Here is an 11,811-nt window from a genome sequence, read left to right on the forward strand (position 1 = left end):
TGCACATGTCTTATTTGCTCTCTCATATCAACTATCCCCTCCAAAAGAGCATACATTGTATCTATAAATAAGGCAGAATTCGTCATCAATGCTGATAAGAATTACGTATCTTCCGTTTCACACGGAATTTACTTGCTCACAAACGAAAACACCTAATTGCAAATCTACATATCCCCTCCAACTCGGTTGCAAGGAGCTAATAATACAATTGCACACTGACCATTTGCAGTGAAGCATCTGAAGTACATTTGTTTTTTCTTCACCGGATGAATAAATTGCAACATTAATGCCCTGTTCACACGGAAAATTTAATTCGCAGTAAATTAATGTGAAGTAAACTAATGCGAATTAAATTGCGTTCACACGACAGCTAATGCGAATTAAAATTTTACTTCTGCACCCCGGCGTCAGCACAGCTATTATGACGTCATTTGCAAATCACGTCACCTCATACTGAAGCAGATCCATTTGACGTAATGGCAAAGTGTCTGTATACACATTTTAATGATTTAAAAACTTTTCCTTGAAAGGTTTTTCACTCATAAAATAGCACAATGGATATAAAGAAGTACCTATAAAAAGCTGACCACCGACAAGTGGCATTTGACTATATTTTGCCATTACGCATGATGTAAAGAATTTAATTCGAATTAAAAATTAGCTTGGCTATAAGCGTTCACACGGAGCTAATGCGAAGTAATTTAATGCGCAATAAACTAATTCGAAGTAAACTAATTCGCATTAAATTCTCCGTGTGAACGCTAAGCGAAGCTAATTCGCAGAAACTTTACGTTTAATTCGAAGTAAACTCTTCGTGTGAACAGGGCATAAGAAAATCACAAATGGCAATATTTGACTTTTATTTCAATTTACTTTTAAATCATTTTGAGATTGCCGTTTATTTACAGAACTTCTACTTTCACTTTGAATCCTTTTGTAGGAGGCACATTAGCATTGAAAGCACTGTCAAACAGCAGCAATAGCTTGCCTTTGGCATCTGACGACGTCTTCACAAAAACGCCACTTCCAGGTTGATGATATCCACATTCCCTAAAAAATTTGATAAATTTTCTTAATGAAATGTTTTTGTATTCAGTTTACATTTCACAATATTAATAATTAATCATGTACAAATTATCATAAAAATTGAATATTTTTGTTTTGTCACCTGATTCCGGTTTGACCAATCAGATTGTATCTGATCTCCACCCAGTGATAACAAAATCTCCGCCATCTATTGAAGGCAATGTGCCACTCTAAGATGGTCATCTTTAACTGTCTGTCTTCTGGACCCTAATAAAACAATGTATTGTAAATCAACTTTTAAAAGAACTCTTGGCAGATACAGGTGCGGACTCGTCTAATGAATTTCAAACAAAAAAGATCTAACTAGTAAAAATTGCAGCATCATACTGCCTGAAAATCTGGCGTTATTTTCCATCTTCCTTCACTGGCTATAAATTTTATTGTTATTCAATGAATTGTTTAAGTTATATAGTATTTTTGTACCTTTATTAACCAGGTACATTTGGCGCCTGCGTTGTAATTGTTAGGGAAATTGGGGGAGGTGATTTCTCGGGTTTCTCCGGCGCTTATTGAGATGATACCACCGCAACCTGAAATATGTGCTTTATTTTGAAGATTTAAATTGTAAGCGATAGGAACTGATTTATTAGAAGTAAATTGTGTTGAAATACAGAAAAAAATTCCTTTACAACATGAATTTGATATTAAAATCATTATTTCACAAAATTTATTTTCCTTCTAAAAAAAATAATTAAATAAATTTATGTTCTGAAGTGGATTTCCAACATTTATGCAGTTTGCTCCCCTATTCTCATAACCGACTTGTAGTTTGCCCCCAAATTCTCTCACCCATTTATAAGTTGTGCAGTTGGAAACATTCTCAAATACTTAACCGGGATTAAGAGTTTATAACTGCTATCGGATCGTCATGATGTAAACCTGTGCCGTATACGTTGTAAATTTTGTATTTACTGTTGTAAATTTTGTATTAGCCGTTAACCGGTTGGCAGTAAAGACAAATTATTTCACTGACAACATGACAGTATTCTCTCCACAACTTACCGGGGTTCGTTTCGACCTCCTGACATCGGGCCCCCTTCAGACCTTTAGGACATAAGCACTCACACCCCTTGTGGACGAATCCGCCATTCTCACACGTAGGTACAGAAGGGCAGTGGTCTACAATAAAAAAAAATGTGAAAAGTAAGAACTTTTTACTGACTCGATGAAAAGGATGTTTGCAGTGATGTCACTAATCTGATGATATTCGAAGTAAACTCTCATATGATGGCAAGACAAATTTTGGTTAAACGTATTTTCTCTAATATATAAATACATATGTACTAATTTTGAGATGGATTCGAAAACTGTTTTTCAATTTTTAACTAGCAAGACAAACATTAAAAAAAATACATTTTGCATAATATTGTGCATAATTTAAGTTAATTAAGTTTCTTGATTACCTGTGCACTTGTATGCTTTTAATTTCAGCCACATCATAAAAGGACATGTTTGCAATTATGAAATATAATCTCCAGCAGCTTGTCTTTAAATTCCATAGTTTTCTGATTACTGTTTAAGGCCTGGTCCTGATGTAAGAAAAACTCTTCAAATAGTCGACTATCAAACATTGTGAGAAACCGCATCGTAATTCTAAATTGTGCTCACATCTGCTATAACTGTAAGATTATGTGTAGATCACTTACGTATAGTCCATATTGAAGCACGGACTCAGCATCATACGGGTATCTGTCGTACGTTGGATGAATATTCATGTTTTTGTTACTGGTACCGCCCACAATATTGCTGTAATTTACAGTAATGTAGTGATCTCTGTCGTCACGTGACTGCTCGTGGTGCATGCCAGCTGCGTGCATAAGCTCGTGCAGTATCGTCTGCACCTAAAATAGAGGAAAATGAAAACAGAAAATTATACAGTTGCATTTAGGAAGATACAAACATCTCAAAATACATTTGCATTAAGGATAATATATGATACATGTGGAACTTTCGGTCAGTGTTACATGTTATATATATATAGTGCCTAATATATTTGGTTAAACTTCTTTTGTTTTCATAATTGTAAACATTCTACATACAATTTACCGTCCGTGTCTCTGATTTTATGTCTCATTTTCTTTTTATCTTGCTTTATTTCACAAATATTTCCATTTCTATCTGTTTTTTTTCTGTAATACGCTCCCCAACTTTCTTTTGGTGAAAATTGGTAAGCTTCATTTAATAAGGCACTCTATGCATCTTAGACTTTAACAACCTTTTTTTTCTATGTATACCATGTATATTGCAAATTTTTGCATTGCGCATGAGCGCACGTGCATGCAAAAGCAAAATGACCATATCATTTTATCTACACTATCAATAGTCTTTAATGTACCTAATATTAAGGCATCTAATTAAAAACTTTTCAAAAATACACAAAATCAAGTGCAATTGTAACTTTACGCATTGTACGTGCACGCACGTGCATGCATGTGCTTAATGCCCATATCTTCTTGTAGGAGTTCATTATGGTTGTCTATGTTCTAAATCCCATCCTGTTTGGTTAAAAAACAAGGGAGTTATAGCCATTTTAAGTTCAAGCCAATCAGATTGCAGCGCACGTGCATGCGCATGTTTTCACGACAACTGTTATATATCATATTGTAGGACATTCTAATACATGACTATGTTTAAAATTTCAAAGCATTTCGTCAAAAATTAAAAAAGATATTGCGATTTTTGTTTCGGCCAATCACAGCAAAGCGCACGTGCACGCACGTGCATGCATGTGCATGACGACCATACTTCCTTGTATGAATCAATTATGTGTGTCTATGTTCTAAATCCCATACTGTTTGGTTGAAAAACAAGGGAGTTATAGCTATTTAAAGTTTAAGCCAATCACATTGCAGCGCACGTGCATGCGAGTGTTTACATGACAATTGTTATATCTCATATTGTAGGATATACTGAAGTATACCCATATTTTAAATTTCATAGCATTTCGTCAAAAAAACAGAAAAGATATTGCGATTTTTGTTTCAGCCAATCACAGCAAAGCGCTCGTGCATGCGCGTGAGTTCGTGCTAATTTGATAGTGTCACATTATCTACAGTATAAATATATCTTTATGTAATGAGTTTCTAATCATTTCATCAAAAAATGTAAAAGTAATAGCTATATTAAGTAAATAAGTCAATTTACTCATTTCACGCGCACGCACGTGCATGCGTATGCGAGCAAAATGACCTTCGTTCCGCACACCAACACTACACACCTATTAACCCTAAAAAGGTTTTAGCTCAGTTGGGTGAAGTTTTGCATTACGTCCGGAGAAGAAATCTAATTTAAGAAACAGATGCATGTTCCAGCGTAAACAGTACATGTAGAAGTAACATGAAGTTGCATTATTGGCAAACGAGTTCTTTAAGGCATTTAAAACCTAACTGACTGCTGCAAATCACGAGACAATGCGTAAATTTGAATAAAGCAATACGCATGACCATAAAGGTTATACAGCAACATCAATGGTCCATCACTGCAGAATAGTCCAACCCCGGTATCCAAACCAAAATGTTGCACATTATACAAAAGAATATCTTTAATTTGATTGATTGTTTACTGTTTAAAACTAGAATATTTCACTGATATGGAGACGTCACTATTGCCGGTGAAGGGCTGCAAATTTTCGGCACACGTTTAACTCGTGCCACACCTGCTGTGACACGGGGCCTCGGTTTATGTGCCATCGGATAATTGCAAGCAAGGGGGAATGGATCTACCCGGATCCCCAAGGGGCTCTTTAATTTGAAAAATAAAAATGTTCGTAAAAGTCCATCCTTAAAATAAATGAGGTAAACAAAGGGAAGAGGAAAATTGATATTTTTGTAAGTTGTATGAGTCTTCCCATTTGCCAGCATCTTCCTAAGTCAAAGGTTTCTGAAACCTTAACAGAATTAAGCGAGTTTGACAGGGTTAGAAATGCACTCTCTGATTGGCCTCATAGATTAATTTGGCCAATTAAAAACATCGTTTGCTTTATTGTAAACAGAAAAAAAAACACGCCAGTGTTCATAACTATAAAAAACATAGGTAATCAAAGATTTTTATCAAATGTTATCATATGGTAATGCAAATCTCAAATATATTCCTAACAGTTGGTTTTTCGACTGCATCAACATGTTTTTTTGTCTTTTGGGGACCTCACCAAAAATTTTTACTAATTTGGAAAATTGGGTCAGAAGCATCCAAGCAAGTTGTATTGTTATAAAATGCATCATCCATGTTTTGATGAAGTTACTTAGGAATAATGTACCAATCTGGTAAATGTAGGTCAAATGCATCCAACATTTTTCACCTAGATGCATTATCCCAAGTTTTCGGGTAGGGATTATAGTTACCTTGACCTCAAAAACTTTAACCTGGTTCTTGGAAAAAATCAATATTAAGCTGGTAGTGTCCATCCCTAAATGCATCATCCATGCAAGTTTGGTCCAGGTAGGGCATATAGTTCCTTGGGAATGGACCTGCTCCAAAAACTTTAACCGGGACGCCAACGCTAACGCCGACACCGACGCCGGGGTATAGTAAGCTTTTCGACTTCCATCTAAAAACAGTTAAAATTAAGCTTATCTTTGCTGAACTAATCATCGACTTTCAATGTTGTCTTTTACTAAACTATTTGGTTGACCTCACTTTTCTTATATAGGTTTAAGGTCGAAGTGCGATGAAGAGATAATGCGATGACGATGAGGCGATGGTGCGATAGCGATGAAGTGATGGTGCGATAGCGCGATGACGATGATGCTATGGCGCGACAACATGACGATGGTGCGATAAGATGACACGATGACGCGATGGTGCATAATGATGCAATTTGGACTTTGACGATGAAGCGATATTCACTATCGCTAACCTTCGACTCGCCATCGCATTTTAGCATCATTGTCATCGCGCTATCGCATCAATTTTAAAGATTGTTTTATTCAAACCTTTAAGTTGATGTTCGATGGTGCGATAGTGAAGTGCGTGGCCCTATCCGGATTCCATAATTTGGCGATATACATGTACTTTGATTGGTTAAAAGCAGTATTCGATTGACCTTTCAAACTTTTTAAATATATAAAACTCCAACAAAGTAATTATATTCGGTCAAAAGTTTATATGGTACGGAGCTGATTAAATACCCTTGACACGGAAAGATTGGCTTTGATATAATACGTGTAGTTCTAATTCTTTAAATCTTAACTCTCATCAAGTATTTTAGCTCTACAGTATAAAACTCACGAATCTGGCTGGAAAACAATGTATTGTTTGTGAGGCAGATTTAGATTGGTTGTCTCAGAACGAGGCAGGATACGTAAGCAGGTGTATGTGTTCATCTGGTCTATCCCCGCCTTAATGGTAGCTATCAGATCAGACTGGGCTACGAACGAAAGTTTTCATTATAGCAGATCATAAGAGAAATAGCATTCATTAACCAAGAAATTATGTTTTGACATTTCATACAAGAATATGTCCATAAAAGTCAGGCCAATTTTCATTTGCCAATTTGCAACAGTACTCACTTATTTTGGGGTCGATTTCGTACGGTATAACGCCATACTCCCAAAGTCTCTCAGATTTGGCGAAGTTCCTTTTAAGCAAGCGATAATTTCTCTGAAAACAGAGTTAAGACATAAATTATTCCTTATCTGTCATTCACTAATTCACTCGGACACGCCAGTTGTTTCATCGTGTTGTTGTCAAAGTTATTGTTGCTGATGCAATTCTTGTTTATGATGTCAATTACTAGTATTTTTGGTATGATTTTGATCATGATTAAACTGATAACTAGAAAATAATCCTGTTCTAATAAAATCATATTGTTGCTATTATTCTTGAAAACATTTAGGTGTCAAATGTATAATTTTTTTTTGTTTTTTTTTTGTTTTTTTGTTTTTTTGTTTATTGCTTTGGTCACAAATATATTTGTATAAATGTACACGCAGCCTACTCGGAAAATTGATTCATTCTTACATAGCGTGTTTATAAAATCATATTCATAGCAATGTTTATTGTTATCAGCCTTACATGTATGTAGGCCCACTGTGAAAAAATGTATAATTTTTCAAAGTAAATAAAGAAAATTTAAAAATCACTTATTGGTGTTGTTGTGGATTCCCCCATAGCCAGCTTTCCCCTGGAAATTGTACGTTGCTCGAGGGGAAAAAACAGGAAATTTCCCCTCTTTCTGGAAGTAGATTTCCCGCCTCGTCAATACTTTTGTGAAAAAAAACATAAAAGACAAACTGTATTTTTAAATATTGTAAATGTTATATATGTATAACAAGTTTTAAAACTATTGCATTAAATTCTTGTCTACCGGCAAGTGTAATGTAGTTAAAAAATGAAAATAAATTTCATTAAAGTGGAACAAAATGCAAACTTGAAATTAACCTATCAAAAATTATCTCCCTATATCTCCAATCGTTTAGAAAAACATTGCGGAAAACAGTTAAAAATTGAAAAGTTAATTCCTTAAAAAAAATTGAAGCGAAACGAAATGCAAACTTGAACGTTAAATCATCAAGGTATACTCCTATACCAAAAACCAGCCTATAATGTCTTCAAGCATTTAGAAAAAAAGTGCGGAAAACCATTTGGGACAAACAACGGATGGACAGACGCAGAGGAAATTTAGAATCCTCTCCGGTGTCATCAATTTATTTGATTTAAAAAAATGGTTTGACGGTAGCCATGAAAAATCGTACTTAAATTTTTTTGTACATTGTATGTTCAAAATATGACCATTTTTTTTGCAATGCAAATTCTCAAAAATAAGTAGAGCAATTATATTTCCTTGGGAGGAAAATTGGCGATAAATAATGTAAATTTTTATGAAATGTGAATTTTTTTCTTCCGATACACTTCGATAAATAATGTAAATTTTTATGAAATGTGAATTTTTTTCTTCCATTACAAAGATTTTTAGGGGGAAAGCCGATAAAGATCTATATATTAGAAAGAATATAACTGATTTTAAAATAAAAAAAAGAACATGGTTTTGGGGTCATTTATGAACTTTTTTCTATTGCAAAAATGCAAATCTTATAATTACCTTCGGGTCAAGAATATTCCGATAATGATGTAAATTTTATATTAAATGTGAATTTTTTCTCCATTACAAAAATGTAGACCGATAAAGATCTAATAATTATTCACTCGGAATCCAAGAGAGACCTTTACAACTTGAACTTGTTCAAATGATTTTGGTTCAAGGTCATGGTTGTCCTCTTGGTTATAAGATATAGCTTACTTCCGTTTAAACAGGGGAGCAATGAATAAGGTTACACTGTACCTTTAGGATTTTGTCGCCGTCTAGAACTACAAAGCTCTCCATTAGATCCGCTACTGGAGAATCCTGATCTTCATTCTATTGATTAATTACCATTACATTAACTTAAACAGTTTTTTAAAAAGGATTTTGATGTATAACAGGTCATATCCGGTAAAGATGACGGCATTTGCCGATGTTTTTATCATCGCCATTTGTCGTTATATTCTGACATTCTGTTTAATTTAAAAAAGGAAGTTTTTTTTTTAATTTAATACTGTCTTTGAAAGAAGTAATTGCCTTATATTTTTCATTTTTTTTTTCATTTTTATATAATAATATTTAAAAAAAATAATAATAATAGAAAATAAGTTACCCAAGTGTCAAGTTGTTCCTTGTTTTCATTTTTCTTGATCCGTTTCTGTCTTTCTTTGGTAGAATCCCGGAAATCCTGGTGTGGATATTTGGCGACTTCACCGCTTTTCCTTTGTCGGTCTATCTGTTTCTCCGTGTTAATTTGTTTGGAAAGTGAGTTCTCGTATCGTTTTAACAATTCAATCAATCTACTTCTATCATTGTCTGCTTTTGTGTTGTGCACTATGTTGGAGAAATAACTTGATAGTTAGAAAAGAGGCTGATTTTACCTGACCAGCTACTAAATCTTAATTACTAGCCAGTTTTAATTTGATGAAGTTTTTAGATTTATAAATCTAGTAAAGTTTAATTAAGAATTAAGATGTGCCAGATCAGTATGTTTTATAAATAAAGTATCAATAACGTTTTATGCAGTGGACACGTGTTAATTTTAAATCTTTATAATATAATTTGGATGTTCATTATCATTTGTTAAATAATTTATTTAACAAAAATATAATTTTGATAAGGATACACTTTTGTATATATAAAATTTATTTTCAAAAAAATATCGGAATTTACGCAAATTATACTGCCAGTCTAAATTCTCATTTTGCGCACATTTTTACATACCTTTTTGTACCTGTAAAGTATAAACATAGAATGGCAATATCAGCAAAATAGCAACACCCAGGAAATTCATTTTTAACTTCTGGCGAAAAACACTATTTCTTTCTATATATAAGCTGAGAGGTCAAAGCACTAATATTCAAATATAGGTACCCAAAGGGAAAGCCAACATTATTCTGCGTTAAACATTTAAACAACATACCCGGTACTTATTTTGCCAATGTGCGACCTTTGACCTTAATTAGGAGCAAAATATGCATTTTAAAAAATCATATAGGGTGGGAATATCAAATTCTGGGCAAATTTTGGTACATTTTTCTTGTATTAAATTCAAATTTTACTATCATCTAAGAAGTATCGCTTTTTAAGTATTTGCCCTTGAAGTTATTATTACTAATTATAGGGGACAAGATAAAATAGTCTAGGGGGTCAGCATGTTTATAAATACGAAAAGGTCTTAGAGGGATATAGTGAAAAGATCGATATAGTTAACTTACACCACTGATAATAACCAATATATTAATCACGTCTGGCCTTTTTAGGACAGCTGTGACGACCTGCCAGAGGCTGCAAAAATGATAAGACCTGTCTAACTCTAAAATTATAAACTTGTCCGGAAGGTCTCGGATTTTAAAGAGAAATTTACATCTGACCAGACGACTAAGGTGATCCGAACGTACCTAATGACTTGTCTGTTATTTACATACGAGTACGTCAACATCGGTGTGAAATAGGTGAAAAGTATTTAATACATGTCTATTAAATTTTAATCAAATTTTTGTCAAGAAGAATTTTTAAAGTTGATTTTTAATTATCGTGCAAATTTGTGCCAGGAACACGAGTTTCCCTTGGTGTGGAAATAATATCTTGCGGCAAAAAGGATAACTATAACATTACTGTAACTGTATCCCACAATCTATTTTCTATACATGGACTGTTTTGGTGCTAAAATAAACTTTGTGATGTTCCTCATACTTATCCTATCAGCGCATCATGAAATATTTTGTTGTTTATAAATAATATTAGTAAAATTTATAGTTTTTTTAAGATTCTATGAAAATCTTAGGATAACTTTTCCCAATTTAACCCCACTATCATAACTATAAAAAAAATACTGCCACAATTTAAATGCAGGCAAGATTAGGTCTTTTTGAAGTTAAAATAAATCATAAGCCCTTTTTTCATATCAAAGACACGTGCACTGGTCTATAGATGCTTTGTACTCAGTTTTATGGGGAATTCAAGTATTTAAATAGTAAAACCAACAGGGCAATCTCAGCGTATGTGGGATGGGGGTCGAAAACTGTATATAATGATTTTATTTTGAATAGCTCAAGTCATTCATCTATTTTCATATATAACGGAAATGTTTATTTTATAACGCCAATTAAAGATTCACTCTGTTCTGATATGCCGTGCATTTTCAGAATTACGTAAATAAATATGTTAAGCCTCAATAACACAAACATATCTTCCTTTTTTAATTAACTTTTTAGAGCATATAATTTACCCATGAGCCAGATGTCTCCCTAGGTCACCAATAAACAATCATATACCGGTACACCTATGTAGTATATAGAATATCTAAAACGTACGTCACTTAAGATTTCATTGACGCATGCGCTTATATCTCGTCTTCGCATCAATCGCATGCTTCATGAAATTGTTTTTACATCTAAATAGATACCTATAGAGATGGCATGCGTTGTTATACCATTGTTTGTTATGAACTTGGAGAGGTTTGCCATTGATTAAAAATTCCAAACTTTCTCCGTACAATCAGTGACCATTGTGTTTCATTTGTTGACAAAAATCTACCCTTTGACCTCTCAGCTTTACCTTTAGTTTACAATTGAAAAAGCAATAAAACTGCACGAAATATTCTTCCAACTGTAATATTTAATGAAAGGGCGCTTTCCTCTTTTGTTGCAGTAAAGATCACTTTTTATTCGCGACAACTATATTTTCGCGTAATAAGGCGAGTCTGTGAGCTCACGAAAATTTCATTCTCGCTTATAATAATATTCCTGAAGATTATACAAAGAAATAACAACAATTCTTGAAAATTATGTCTCGCTAATAAAGATTCAATGACTATCTCATTCAATCAACTCACACGACTATTACAAGATATCCTTCACTTAATTTTTCAATTCTCAGTCATGTGACAGCAATGAGATTATTGGCAGCGAATGGTGCAAAAGAAAAATATATAAATTCTCAACATCTAGCATCAAACTAGTTGAAGACTTGATTTTGCGTCGGTGATTGTTCGTTTTGCAACAATGTCTGTTCCTTTTGCCTTTGAATCTGTTGATTTTAATTTACCATGTTTTGAAATTTATATATGTTTTCTCCAAATTAATTCTTAAGTTTGTAGCACCATTTTGATTACCTGTTTTTTTGCTGCCGTATATACAAGTGATTAAGGAATTAAAGAAGTTCATAATATTTATTCATAACAATCAATGTTCCTTCAAAACATT

The 11,811-nt window shown here is 33.5% G+C and overlaps 1 pseudogene; it reads right to left on the reverse strand.

The window, feature by feature from the left end:
• Nucleotides 1-851: 851 nt before the first annotated feature.
• Nucleotides 852-9,398, reverse strand: LOC134237565 (blastula protease 10-like; annotated as a pseudogene).
• Nucleotides 9,399-11,811: the final 2,413 nt, after the last annotated feature.

The sequence above is a fragment of the Saccostrea cucullata genome, unplaced genomic scaffold (genome assembly GCF_032062105.1).
Source record: "Saccostrea cucullata isolate Sc308-1 unplaced genomic scaffold, CSIRO_AGI_Scuc_v1 ctg24, whole genome shotgun sequence".
Taxonomy (NCBI): Eukaryota; Metazoa; Mollusca; class Bivalvia; order Ostreida; family Ostreidae; genus Saccostrea; species Saccostrea cuccullata.